The sequence below is a fragment of the Misgurnus anguillicaudatus genome, chromosome 11 (assembly GCF_027580225.2).
Source record: "Misgurnus anguillicaudatus chromosome 11, ASM2758022v2, whole genome shotgun sequence".
Classification (NCBI taxonomy): Eukaryota; Metazoa; Chordata; class Actinopteri; order Cypriniformes; family Cobitidae; genus Misgurnus; species Misgurnus anguillicaudatus.
This window is the reverse complement of record NC_073347.2, coordinates 27,976,840-27,992,252: the sequence shown is the minus strand read 5'-3', so window position 1 is coordinate 27,992,252 and position 15,413 is coordinate 27,976,840. Positions and strand designations below refer to the sequence as shown.

The 15,413-nt window shown below is 34.5% G+C and overlaps 2 long non-coding RNA genes across 4 annotated transcripts; both read right to left on the bottom strand.

The window, feature by feature from the left end:
* Positions 1-1,001: 1,001 nt before the first annotated feature.
* Positions 1,002-2,306, bottom strand: LOC129417167 (uncharacterized). The gene is made up of 2 exons (XR_012372304.1): positions 1,334-2,306; positions 1,002-1,234 (listed from the first exon to the last, which is right to left on the bottom strand). It is a non-coding gene; the product is annotated as an uncharacterized lncRNA (long non-coding RNA).
* Positions 2,307-3,544: 1,238 nt separating this feature from the next.
* Positions 3,545-7,075, bottom strand: LOC129436791 (uncharacterized). 3 transcript variants are annotated; one of them, XR_012372192.1, is made up of 4 exons: positions 6,916-7,075; positions 6,019-6,235; positions 4,426-4,642; positions 3,545-3,873 (listed from the first exon to the last, which is right to left on the bottom strand). It is a non-coding gene; the product is annotated as an uncharacterized lncRNA (long non-coding RNA). The 3 variants fall into 3 exon arrangements; XR_012372193.1 differs by lacking the exon at positions 6,916-7,075 and adding an exon at positions 6,564-6,894; XR_012372194.1 differs by lacking the exon at positions 6,916-7,075 and adding an exon at positions 6,394-6,534.
* Between the last annotated feature and the right edge of the window lie 8,338 nt (positions 7,076-15,413).

The window sequence follows — 15,413 nt, the reverse complement described above, 5'->3', positions numbered from 1 at the left end:
ACAAACATATTAGTTTCGTTCATTGGAACACATTTCATTTTAAAACATATTTTTGAAATGGATGACTGAACCCTTAACATTGAAAATAATGCACACGAGTGTTATTCCATAGTTATTTTTTTCTATATAAATAATTTTAAACTTGACCATTACTGTATTTCAAATATTTGTACAAAGAAAATATGAATTTGATATGCCTGTATGCTCAAATTCTCAAAATTTAAAAATATATTTTTAGAGTAAAATTAATCTAGATTATTTACGCAAATGTATTGTGTGTACTTGTTATATAAATTTGTATTTCAAGTGCACTGTAAAAAAATCTTTGTTGCCTTATTTATTTATTTTAAGCGACTCAGATTTACAAGTCATTTCAATGTACTATTATTATCTTGACTAGACGTGAGTTGTTATAACCAGTGCTGGGCAAGCTACTTGGAAAATGTAGTGAGCTAAGCTACCAGTTACTTTACATTAAATGAAGCTTCACTACACTGAAGCTACCCCCCTGGGAAATGTAGCAAGCTAAGCTACATCAATAGTAGCTTGCTACATCCAAGCTACTTTTTTATTTTTAACCAGTTTATTATGTAATTATTTATTCAGTTTCCATTTAGCATTTTGATATAATTATAGGCAATTAAAGCATAATGTAGACCTACCCAGCTAACACAAATACGTAACTGTTACGTAACGTCGACGTAATATGATGACCAAACTTACGTCGTGGCGACGAACCGAGTTACGTCGTGGCGACCGGAAAAGTGAAATTCCTGGATCCGTCGCCTGCACGTAACTTTGCAACGTAATCTGCCTGTCGTGGGCACGTCGTGACAACGTAATGGATTAAAAGTTTTATGTTAGTAACCAGTAGTAATTTAAATCTTTTATTTAATATTCTTTGGGCGGACATCTGCAGTATAACGTTAACTAATTTAACTTGTCCTTATTTGCCCATTACTATAAGACTTACCATAACATATGAATGACAGACTCAGAGCTTGAATACTTCATTTATTGAACATGAACATTACAAACATTTAAATAAACATATGTTAAAATGAACATTTAAATGGATTCTCCATATAAGCTAATTTAAAATGTCATTTCTGAATTGTGCAGGCGTAGTTTTGTCAGACGGAGAGAGAGCGCGCGGTCCTCTTCATGTTCCGGTTGCCAGGGTAACGCTGCTCTTACCTTCACCAGTCCAAAACACCAAACATGTCCCACAAAACTTTAAAATAAAGACAATAAAATAAATAAAGGTTAAATAACATCTACGCGTTTTCATAAATATCGTTTTATTTGTTGAATTTGTGAAGTAGTGTCTTACCTGATAAAACGAAATTTCCTGTCAGATGAACATTCCTGTCAGTGCAGCATAAAACACGGTTTATACTGTCGGGCGAGATTCTGTGAGCCTTAATAACATGCTGTTTTCATAACTCTTAAGCAACTAAAATAAGTTATTGTGTATTTTAAACGGGTCTCAGTTCAGAGAAACAACACCGCGTCCTCCTGTCAGCCACCGTTCTGCTGTGCACGCGCGGTCGCGCGCTCTGGTTGAGGTCAGCTGGGCGGGAGGCGCGCGCTGTTTCATGTTTCCCATGTAAATGGCAGTTCGTGTGTATTTAATCTATTTTGACTTATTTAAGGGAAACTTTGACACTGAAAAGTTTTAATAAGCTAACCTAAATAGAAAACGAAATTAATGTTTAATATAATTGTAAAGGTAATGAAATTACCTCCCTGGGACGTAACAGTTCCCAGTAAGTTAGGAAATTACCAAAATAGTACGAATTTATTACATAACTGGGACGTACTTGGTTATCTTGCGACGTAAGGAGTCCGTACTGGCGACGTGGTGATTTGGTACTGTAATGGTAATGAAATTACCTCCCTAGGACGTAACAGTTACGTTGCCAGTAAGTTATGAAATTACCAAAATAGTACGAATTTATTACGTAACTGGGACGTACTTGGTTATCTTGCGACGTAAGGAGTCCGTACTGACGACGTGGTGATTTGGTACTGTAATGGTAATGAAATTACCTCCCTAGGACGTAACAGTTACGTTGCCAGTAAGTTATGAAATTACCAAAATAGTACGAATTTATTACGTAACTGGGACGTACTTGGTTATCTTGCGACGTAAGGAGTCCGTATTGACGACGTGGTGATTTGGTACTGTAATGGTAATGGAATTACCTCTATAGGACGTAACAGTTACGTTGCCAGCTGGTAAGTCATGAAATTACCAAAAATGACCAATAAATTACGTAACTAGCACGTCGTGTGTTAGCTGGGTAGGTACTTCACATTATGGGGCGGTTTCCTAGACAGGTCTCATTCTACTCCTAGAATAAAATGCACAAGTGAGCTGCCTTAATTTAAAAACACCTTGCCCTTAATACCTTAACACAGCTCCGAAACTTTCAGAGGTGTACGTGGATCTGGAGCTACCTCTACCATCATTTAAAATCAACTCCAGACACAGTAACGAGACCCGCCCTCCCTTTCACCCTGATTGGCCCCGACCTGACCCTGACTGTATGAAACAACTAATCTATGGAAGGCCAACGGGGCAAAAACGTGTTAAAAATACGTGTTAACACGCACTACGTGTTAACACGTAAATCACGTGTTAACGCGTACCTACACTGTTTTCTTTACCACCACCTACTGGTGTGGAGCTTTGAAAACACAGAAAGAAAGAAGGCTTGGATATCACAGGATGTAATCTAAAATATATTTTGAGCATTTTGTAAAAGCATTAGTAGGCTACAACTACATATTTTTAAACAGTTAACTATAATCGTTCAACCCTTGAAATTCATGACCACTTTCACACATTTCTCCAAACTATATTTTTAAATACACTTTAACTTTATTATGTTTCTAAAGACTAACTGGTAACTGACAAATGAAAACAGGACATTATGTTTTCACAGTTCAACCCATATGCATTATATTTGTTTGTTAGTCCCTTTGATAACCACCTTAAGTCTTATGAAGCTGCTATTGGTTTAGATAGCTTTATAGTAAATATAGTAGTTTTGCTTTATCCTTCAAAGTATAATTGATCAATTATATTTTTTTTATTATCATTAGACACACACAGGAAAAAAACAATAAACAACACTGGTGAGGATCATATACGTCCTCCAGATGCTGTGTTGTCTGTGTAAAATGTGTCACGGTTGTAAAAAGAGGAATACTATGTGAATGAGTCCTTTTTCTTGGGATGTTTTTATCTTTGCTGGAGATGGAGCAAGCAGTACTGTAGACTCCAAATACTCATCCTTTTTAATATTGTAATGAAAACAGAGATGTATACCATAGTTTAATGTTGCATGTGCAAATAAACAGTTGTTTTGATATGATGCTCTCTATTTTCCTTGGCTTTTTTCATAAGGGTTAAAGTGCCTGACACACTACTAGTAGAATACATTAGGAATGAAAAAAAGATACATGATGCTTTTAAAATAATATAATATTTAACTTTTATTTATGCCATAAAACAGTAATTACTAAATTTACTCAAATTCCACAGGAAGAAATATCTTTGCTTTTACATAGCATTTCTTCATTTAATAATTGATTAGTTCGTAAATTGTTGAGGAGACAGGAGCTTTGCAGTATCCAGATGTGATAAGGAACATGGCCCTTCCATTGTATGGCACATCGCATGGAGTATGAACTACCCTATCTTATGTGATTTTGTTAAATGGTTTATGAAGCCTTTAATGGACAGTGGTCCCCTGCTTCAAAAACAGCAGATCTCCAACATCAAGGTTAGCAGAGCTGGGGTGGTTGCTGAGAATCATTTTGTTTGGCTGAAGAAAGATGGTGATGACCTCAGAAGTGCAATGCCTGCAACACATAAATGGTAAAGTTTATTGTGCTGCCCTGGGAAATGGATGACCTAGGAATGTTAGTATATGTAGGCCTAATGCACATCACAGCCTGTAAACTGTTAAGTATTATAACTTCATACAATCAGAATGTCATTTATGTTTTCACTACAGTACAAAGAAAACAGAACTTTATTACATGTACTCTAGTAAGAATTAGGCAAATTATACTGGAATATAAACTCCAAAATGATTTATTTTTTTGCTCAGTTATAAATGAATCTCATTTAATATTTGATTATAAATAAAACCCATAAACAACAAACATTGGCAACAAAGGCATATAATTGTTTTCAACCAAAAACATTGTAATAGGTAGTATTGACATATGTAAAAAAATGCTAGGCCCATCATAAAGACAACTGTGTAACTAGAAATCAATATTAAAAGGTATAAAGTTGAGACCTTACTTACATCACTTGGTCAAAAAAAGTCACAGACTCAACTGTAGGCACAAAACAGTTTATTGAATGGGCAATGAAAATCTCAATTCCAGAATGCAGAGACTCACCAAGCAGCAGGGTGGCACTAAATTGAGTCACTGCTGAGAATGGCACCTTGCAGAAAGAGTCAGAGTGCAAGGCATCAGTCAGGAAATGTTATCAGGGAGAGCAGCGAGGCAGGCAGACGGGATGAAGAGAGCCAAAGAAGAGCCAACCGATGTGAAGCTAGGCATAGAGAGGGAAGATGAGGCTGGGAGAACGGGGCAGATGGCATCAGGGCACAATCTGGAGAGAACAGAGAAGAGTCAGAAAGAAAAAGCACTGACAGTGCATTTCATAATTAATGAGATGACTAGAGGGAGGGGAGGATATAGCCTGGGATACACTGCATGATTTTTGGCGGTCCCAAACGAAAGATTACCATCGTGAAACATTTGTGGCAATTTCTGTGATTGTGGCTCTTTGGTGGTCCTATGTCGACGAGCGTACCAGTATTTGTTTAACACTAGCACATGCTGGTGACATTGCACTTAACTGGAGTCACAGTCGTCACAACCTATGAGTCAATAGGTTTCATTGTCGTACCCAAGTTTAAATTATCCATGTCGCACAGTGTGATAAGGTAATGATATTATAGACGGGTTGCAAGTTTACAAACATTACAGGGTGCGCGCGCAGCCAGGAGGCAGAAAGCCCGATTGGTGAGCTGATCCGCTACTGCAACAACCTTAATTATTGAAGCGTTCTTTATTGTTTGTATATAAATAAAACTTAATTTTAGTTGGATCTGTTTTTCTGTCTTTATTTTTGCAGTGTTACTGTGATACATGTATGAATTATAATGTTAGGCTAGTAATGTAATGGTCGAATCTACTGGTATGTTAACATCAGGCACCCAGCACTGACTCTGTTGGTACTATTTTCCACGCAACAACTCCTTGGCATTTTGACTTACAGACACCGCTACTAGCATACAACACAATGCATGTCTCTTCTTTCTGCCTCTCGGTTGCGCGCGCAACCAGTTAATGTCGTCGCCGTGCAACCCGTCTATAGGAGAGCAAAAATCTTGCAGTGTATCCTGGGCTTAAGACAATGACTGGTACGTGCATGGCCACCTGTCAAAACAAACCAATGACAAAACACACAGCGTACAAAACACATAAACAGAAACAACCGATCAGAACAAAGCTGTGACACACTTTTAGCTATAGTATTCAATCACATACTGGTTGCCCAAATTCATTGATTGTTTCTATCTAATGAAACAGGTTTTGGAATGTTTGGTGTGATGGTTGCTGTATCGGTCAGGTTAACAAGTGAAAACTCTTCTGTAATCAAGTGCTATTTGGGGCTGAATATTTCATTTAGTATGAAAAGGAAAATTTACACTCTGATTTTGACCTAAAATGCTTAAAAATGTCTAAATTAAGTGCAGATAGATATATTCATTTGTGACAGTTCTACTGTTTGCACTTGAAATAAACACAGACATGACATGTAGATAATAAAAATCTTTAACAAAAATATAATCTGAAATAGGATAAATATGTTTTAACAATTTTAAACAAAACTGTTTACTAATAATAAAACAGACAATAGCAGAAAGAATAAGCATGCATGTTTAAGTTAAGAAGAATAATGAGCTTTTTAAAAAGTACCTGTATGTCCAGTTGTGCGGTCTGGAGTACATTGCTTTGCATGTAGTCCTATAAGGATCGCTTGGTCTTCTTGAATATATTATGTCCTATAACTGCTTCAAGTACGCATTCTCTCATCAGGCACACTCTTACAGCCTCAGGGTGGGTCACAATGTTCATAATTTGGTCATCTAAATAAGCTTCGGTCAATCTTGTGAATAAACACTGGGTGAATAATCTGTGAAAGACAACCATATAGAAAACCATAAAAAGTTGCTTGTATTAGTAATAACTAGAATCAGATTTGTTTTTATGATTTTTGAAACAATGGTTATTCAAATGTAAAATCATAGTATTAATGTAAAATCAACAAGGAAATTATTTAGACCAACTTACTCTAATAATGCTACACAGTAGGCCTACAAAGGAATATAGTTTCCCTCATATTTGGACAGATCTGTGTTATTAACTCTCTTGCCAGTTTGTCATGAGTCATAACTTTATGTTCATATTTTTAAATGAATAACAAACACAACGCATTCATTTAAACAGCACTAAAATTTTACCTCACTATATTGTCTCCATCTGGGAAAGCCTGACACTGTTTCCACTAACTTATGTGATTGCAGTTATAAAGACTTTTGCCCAAGGCCATTTATCTAACAAAACTGTTTTCTGTTGTTGTTACTGCTGCTGCTTTTGCGTTTGTATTCCTCAATAGTACTTTTTGGCTCTTCCGTGTGGTTACGTTAGCCTTACGTCAGCAAACCTGGCTTATGATGGCTATGAGGTAAGCTTACGGCAAACTCGACGTAATGCTTGGATCACTATATCATTAATTATTCACACAATGACAGTGCCTGTCGTAACGCATTCGCTGCAATATAATTATTCATAAGCTTGTGAGCGAGCACTTACCTAATGCTTACGATGAGCTGACGTTACAATCTTCATCTTCTTCTTTTGGTTTAATGGCGGGTTACGAACCAACTTTAAAGGTGCATACCGCCACCTGCTGTGATGGAGTGTGAAAATAATGATCTGCCTCTTCTATATCCTGTTATATAACACACTATTCTTAATAAATCTCAAACTGCATTTGACTTCCTGGTTTTGGATCTTCATTTAATAAGTTGGCTATAGTAAAATCATTGCATGCTATTGCATGTAAATCTTCCTTTAAAATACGACTCAAAATGATAGTGGCGAAGAAGTCATCTGCCATCTTGTGCTCATTAGTGGTAACGACATGCAATGCACAAATGACTAAAACGAGTTTTTTTTCTGTTTTTTTTTTTATTATTACCATAATGTCAGTAACAATTAACATTTGTATTATACATACAAATAGTATTATACAATAACATAGTATTATAAAGTAATAAGAACAAACATTCTTTTATGAGGGATTTACAGTTATAAAAAATAATAATGAAATAAATAAACAAATAATAATAAAATAAATAAAGAAAATAAATAAAGAAAAAACATACATAGACATAAAATAATTGTTATATTTTTACTCAAGTAGGGGGTAGGAAAGTTCATCTAAATATCATATCTCAAATTACATGTGAATTCAAAACCTTATTTAATATCTGGTATGATTTAACTGCTTTTTTGTTATTCTTTAATTTACAAAGAGATTCAGTTAAACCTTTTAATTCTGAGCAAAATGCAATAAAATTAGGTTTTGAGGCTGTAACTTTACACTTATGAATATGACCTTTTCCAAGCAAGCACAGGATATTAATAGTATTGTTTAAAGGAACAGAACCAGTATTACATGACAAAAACAGGACCAATTCTTCAGTGAAGTCAATAAGATTATTAAAGGATGTAAAAATCAATCTTGAAATTTCATTCCAAAATGGTGTTGTAAAGGGACATTTAACAAACAAATGAATCACTGATTCATTTTCAGAACCACAAAAAGAGCACTCTGGATGAATATCCATAAATTTAGATAAAAATAACTTGCAGGGGTAAAAATTATGAAGGATTTTAAGGTGGATTTCTTTGACTTTATTTGGTATCACAAACTTATTATGAATAGACCATATGTTAGATAAAGATACAGAAGGATATAACCGTTTCCATGAAGACACTGCTTTAGGAGAAATACTACTTATAGAGATTAATGTTCTTCTGATATGAATATTATTGCATTTTTTTATCTAACAAGTCAATACCATCTATCATTATTTGAGGAATGTCTTCCCTTAAAGGAGAGTATTGTAAGAATGATCTGATAAGCTGTAGAAGTTTAGGGGAAATACCCTTAATTATTCTTAGAAAATCTCTTTGAGTAATATTAATACTGTTTTCTTGACTAAATTTTTCATAACTAATTAGAGTCCTGTTTAGTCCAAGTTTGAAAAACATTTTGTTTCCATGTCACTCAGAAAGTTAGTTTGATGTCTTAAATTAGTAAGCAAGCAAAAACCATTCAAACGTTTTAGCCTATAAAATGAATTACCTATAAAAATGCAATTAAGCATTTTAATGTAGTCTATTAATCAACATTAATTATCATGATTATCGAGGGCATAATCAAAAATAAATATTTTGTTTTATTCTTGCAGCCCCCTGTAGTGAGTAGCCTATCTGTCTCATATCTGCTTAAGGTGAAAACAAGAAAGCACTTTTTTTTTAATTCCAATCAAAGCTATAGACATGTGTTTTATTGCCATTCTTCTTTTTTTCCAGTCATCACATATGCATTTATTCATTTAGCATATACATTCATCCAAAGTGTCTTATAGATCAGAAAATACACAGAAAAAAAGCATCAAAAGTTTGCACATTTGCATAATTGTTCTAGTATCTGCTGCAGAGTAGTTCTAGTTACTATGACAAAGAAACAGTCTGAGCGTGACTAATCCATTGGAAGCCTCAGATTGATCTATGACACATACTTTCTGATATGGAAACTTTGTCTGAGGCAACGCGTGCCAAAAAGTAAAAACAAAAAAGCTTAAAAGGTTTGTAGTAGAGAGCCTCCTTCAGACAAAATAAGATTATTAATTAAACTCAAAAAGCATGTTTTAAAGCCTAACTGCTCTATACAATGACATTGATGTTCTCCCATTAGGCCATACATATAGAGTTCCATCTGTTGTTCATATGCTAAATTGGTTGTAATTATATAGTGTGGTATTGCTATACTGTATTATTAAGGATATGTGTATGACACTAGTGAAAAACAAATTTTATAAGGCATTTATAAACTAGTTGAACTAGCTTTAAGTGCAATCAGATCATGATGGCAGGTAGTCCAAAGACTTCATACGTAGAACATCATAATGTGTGTGTGTGTTCAAAAATGATGCAGATGTACCATCTGCTTGAGCATACATTTCATTTACGTTCATAATCTTGCTATTAACCAATTGTTATTAACATAAACTTAATTAGATTACCTGTGGTTAACTAGTGTTTAAAGAATTTTTTCTTGCAATATTAATCATCCTCTACTGTTTATAAGAATTGTGTGACACTACTGTGTCATCATTTAACACCTCTATTTTTAAGAATATAATTCTTTCCATAGGCAGGTACTAAAAGAACAAGACATTAGACACAAAGTAAATAGAAATTGGGACTATTGGCTAATTCACAAAGCTAACAAAATTATTTATAACAAAATTAAATGATACTATAATTATTATATATAGTCCAAGCTGTAAACTATTTATGATCATTATTCACTGTTAATTACTTTTAAAAATATATATTTAGGATAAAATACTTCAATTTACAATCCTATCTATCTGTCCGTTCTGTGTATTTAGGTCAGATTCGCCACACCACTAGATGGTGGTAAAACTCCATGTCCATGATTTCTAACGCGTTAACGCGTGATTTACGTGTTGGCGCGCGCTTGCGCGTTGACACGTGGTGCGTGTTGGCGCGTGATTTGCGCGTTGACACGTGGTGCGTGTTAACACGTATTTTTAACACGTTTTTGCCCCAATGGCCTTCCATACTAATCAAACTGATGATGGCAGTGACATTACCCAATCAGAGGTAGAGCACGAGTCTTCACAGGATGCGAGTGGTAATGTTTTGTATGAATAAAGGCTGCACAACTTGAAAATACAGGAAAACAATGTCCCGTGTCGATTCAAAATGACGTGCTTATTCACAAATTCAGGACGACTTCAGAAATGTTTGCAGAATTGTAGCTTGTGTGGAAGCTACCGCACTACTTGGTCAAAAAAAGAGCTTAGCTACTAAAAAGCTATTTGATTTAGAAAGCAGCTAAGCTACTGCCAAGCTACTAAAAAATGTAGTTAAACTACTAGCTTCGCTACTTGTAGTGAAGCTACTGCCCGGCACTGGTTATAACTTATAAAATATAGTTAAAATATGTCAACTTCATTATATAAGTTGTAGCCACTCATCTCTTAGGTCAAGATAAATAATAGTAAGTTGAAATGACTTGTAAATCGTAGTTGATTAAACAAAAAATAAATGCAGCAAATAAATGTATATTCTATCCAACACCACAAGGTGGCGCATAAACTCTTTCTTGCGTATAACTCCTATACATTTTTTGTGTTTTGGGATTGAGCTGGTGCTGATTCGAATCTCTTAAGTGAAAATAAAGAGCACTATAGATGTAAACTGTAGCTGGAACTACGAAAGGCATCTTGAAAAAAAGTATTCATGTTTAGAATAAAAAAATCAATAAGAACCGATTCATCGATTCCTGTGATACACAAAGCTAGCAAATCTCCTGTGTGTGTGTGTGTGCGTGCGTACTTTTGCAAAACAATGAATAAAGATGCTTAAAGAGATAGATAGATAGATAGATAGAGAGAGAGAGAGAGAGAGAGAGAGAGAGAGAGAGAGAGAGACACACACACACACACACACCCTCAGAGGATGTTGTTATTAGTCATTCTCTGCTGACACTAAATGAGTGCTAATGACAGCAGTGATGTGATAATTGCTGTCGCAGTGAATATGTTAAAATGCAAATCTGATGTTTTTGTAGATTTAAGGTAATTGTCTAAATTGATTTATTAATAAGGGTTAAAGGCGCAGTGTGTAATTTTTAGAAGAATCTCTTGACAGAAATGCAAAATAATATACAAAACTATATTATCAGAGGTGTATAAAGACCTTTCATAATGAACTGTTATATTTTTATTACCTTAGAATGAGACATTTTTATCTATAAACACAGAGGGTCCTCTTACATGGAAGTCCCCGTGCCACCGTGTTTTTTACAGAAGCTCTTAATGGACAAACTTGTTATCTTCAACAGTGATATGTTTGTCCTGTGGTGGCTACCGTAGCTTCTCTATGCATTTCAAAAGCAAAGGGTGAGCTGTAAACTGAGTTGTTGGTTGCAATTTGCAACCTCTAGATGCCACTAAAATTTACACACTGCACCTTTAAGACAGGCTAGCAAAATGTATGTTTAGATAGCGTTAAATAATAATTTTTTCTTGAATTACTGTATGATTGAAAATCAAAACTGGCTCATATTATGATATAAAATATTATACAATTATTTTTATGGCAGATTTATAGTTTAAGATCTAAAAATTGGGTCTAAAGGACAAAATAAAATTTAGTTGAAATAAATGATGAAAATTAGATATGAAGTTTCCAATAGAACATTTTGCAAGAAGTAAACACTGGTCCAGTAACCCTTCCTTTTTCAGTTTGTAACTGTTTTCTTTATTTCAAATACATCTTAAAGATGATTGTTTACATTTTTAACCCGTTAATTGGCGCTGTCCCGTGAGCGGGACACCTACGTTTATTTCAATATTTTCTATCACGACAAACTATATATTGTTGGAAAGGTCTAAGAATGTAGTTTTCATATTTCAAAACCTTTTAGCAGTAATAATAATGCAGTAACTGTAATTTATTCATTTGTGACACAAGTATGCAGCAAACCTCAAAGCAAACCAGCACAAACCTCAGTTTTTTGACAATTTTATGTATAAAAAAAAAATGTATACTATATTGCATTTTTATTTATTACAAATAAATGTAAACTGCTTTAAAAAAAAAAAATATTTTCACCTCTAGACACTTCCCTAAAAAACGTTGAAATGTCTTCTTTAAAACCAAAAATTACCAAAATTAAAAACAAAATTTGGCTTCTAGAACAAAAAAAAAAAAGCCAGAGTTATATTAATATAAAGGTGTATATCACCTTTTCACCAACCCCCCACTCAAAAAGGGCTGCGCCAGTTAAAGGGTTAAATCAGTTCTATATGTTCTTTTGGTTGTGTTTTACCCCAACGTTTATGTAGTGTTAAAAAACTGAAACATAAAGTGTTCTTTACCTCTTTACTGTAAAAAAAGTTAAGTAAACTTAACATTTTTAAGGCAACTTATCGCAAGCACATTGTTCAGTAAACTCAACTAACAAGGACCAAAGTTCACCCAACTTAAAAAAAATTCCATCACAAGTTGTCACAACATAAATATTTATGTTTATCAAACGAATAAGAAAACGAATTACTCAACTCTTAGGTGATGTAGTTAACCTAACTCAATTTACTGAGTAACCTAATGCCAAATTTCTGTGTCTCAAGTAGTGACTTAAGTCATCTCAACTAAGATTACAACAGTATGAACACCATTCCAGCATCTATATATGAAGTTATCCACAAGCTGGGTAAAAGGCAAGTTAGTTTTGAGTACTCTGAACTTGTCGGGCGGGTTGGTCGGGCTTTACAGTGTTGTACTGTTAAGTTGTAAAATGTAAGTATTTGAGTTCAGGAAACTTATAAAAAAACAAGGCATTCAGTTGCCACATTATATTTAAGTAACAATACTACTACAATTTAAGTTACATAAAGTATATAATTTAATTTATATGAGACTTATACCAAGTTTAGATAAATTACAAATTTTGATTTGAATTGAAGTTATCAGTACTCAAAACTTTTAAGTTTGCAAATAGGGGCAATCAGTTGCCTCATTTTTTTTCTGATAGTAGAACTTATCCAGGTTTACAGAGAACATATAACTAACATTAACAACATAATAGCATAAATAAAGCCAGCAAACCTTAAAACAGTCATCTTTAAATATTAACCTTAGAAGTGAACATGTTGCAATGCATGCTGGGTACCATTCAGATCATTGTTTTTTTTTAATTGCCAACAAAATAATATTTGTTAGCTGGATGATTATGCTTTTTTCATTCAGGAGTCAAAAATAATAAATTGACTCCATCAACAAAAAAACTTTTAAATTTACTTAATTATATTTGTTGAAAGAACAATTCTGACGTTGGAATTTTTTTACAGTGTTGCTAAATGGTCTAATATCTTTATAAAACAGAAAAAGTAAAAACAGTAATCAACCTCTGGATGTAAATGTGACCATATTGAATTCATCAGTTGTGTGCTGAATCACACGGATCGTTCAGGAGGCTCACACCTCCACATGTAATTAAGAGAATATTTTTCGTTCATACCTTTATATATTTTCTAATTTTCAATTTTAACATTTCATCCGGTTACATCCATTTACGGAGCGCTGCGTAGAAACTGTTCCAATTGACGTCCATACACACATACATTGGCACATCACAGGATGCACGTGGGAGGAGAGAAAACGCCAGAGACAGCTTGAATAGAAGTAGGTGGATAGAAAAATTGGCTTTTCCCTGTGTTTTCACGTTTTCCCCTTCTCATCCTCTTCTTGAAACATGCTTTTACCTGTTATGCAAGACACTGCCTACTCTCAGTATCATAGAAAGATAGAAAGAGCATGTTCATTTCCAGACCTGCCAAAAATAAAATCTTTTTGTGAATAATGACTGCTACTGTCACAGACATATGCAAATGGTCATGCATAAAAACCATTGTAGAGGAATATGTTTTATTTTCATTAGATTGCATCACAGCTTTTACAAATGGGGGCTGAACAGCTTGCATCACATGGATGAATTTTAGAAATGAGCACAAAATCCAGACCCAGAAAGAAACACACGCACACAGCCTGTCTGGCTGATTCCTCTCTGACGCAGAACACGAAACTTTAGAGGATGTGGATTAATCTAAGGACACAGTACGGGCCAATTTATGGTCCAGCTTCCATGACTTCAACTCCCTCAGCATGGAGATTTAAAGTTTCCGAAATCTTTCCACAGATTTAATATCACTTCCTTCACCACCACCACCAGAGCTCCAGATGGACAGAATGAAGCAAAGTGCCAAAGAGCAGATTCAGAGCTTCTGTAAATCTCCAGTACAGCTGAGAGTACAATCTCTGTTCCTGCTGCTATACTTGGAGATCAGTAGCTTGCACTCACCAGGGTTGAAAGTGCTGAATTTTATAGATCAGAAATATAATAATGTTATATAGAAATATATCAGCATGTTCAATATTTTAATCATAAAAAGTTTAGATCTATGCCTTTCCTTGAAGAACTACATGCAAACATGTCTGAATCTCTTGCATATTCTTAATAGGTCCCAGTTTAAAACCTGCTCTATGACCCAGTTACTGTCATAATAATAAAAAGTAATTAAGGAATTAAATCCCCACCACCAAATCTCACACAGATATCCACAAGAGAGGCATATGGAGAAAAATCACATGGCTCTCAACCCACAGCCCTCCCCACATACGCACACACACACACGTGTACACATGTACACACTCACCTCCACAACAACATGAAAACACCCACACATGCTCTCCTGAACTCCTTTAATAACACTCATGTTTGAAACGCTGACACGTGTTTATAGCACACAATACAGAAGAATACAATACAAAGACAAAACTTTGGTCTTTTCAATATGCATGGGTTGGACATTTTGTCATTTACTCAAAATCACGGTTGTCTATTTTTTTTATTAAAAGCACACCAATGTGGTCATGTATGTGAGTAAGCTATAATACTATATTACTATAAAAATATTACTATAAGATCATCTCTCAATCTACATTTTAAAGGGGCCATGGCACAAGACTCTTTTAAGATGTCAAATAAATCTTTGGTATCCCCAGAGCACATATATGACGTTTTAGCTAAAAAAAAACATATAAATAATTTATTATAGCATGTTAAAATGGAGGTGTGTGCAAAAATGTGCTGTTTTGGATGTGTCCTTTAAAATGCAAATGAGCTGATGAAATTCAAACACTGATCATAATGATGGTGGTTTGTTGCAATTACAACTTAATTGTGCTTTTCTCTGCACTAAATGGCAGTGCTGTGGTTGGATAGTGCAGATGAAGGGGTGGTATTATTATAATAAGAGCTCCTTATGACATCATAAGGAGAGCCACATTTCAACGACCTACTTTTTTATGTGCTTGTAGAGAATGGTTTACTAAAACTAAGTTACTGGGTTGATCTTTTTTACATTTTCTAGGTTGATAGAAGCACTGGGGACCCAATCATAGCACTTAAGCATGGAAAA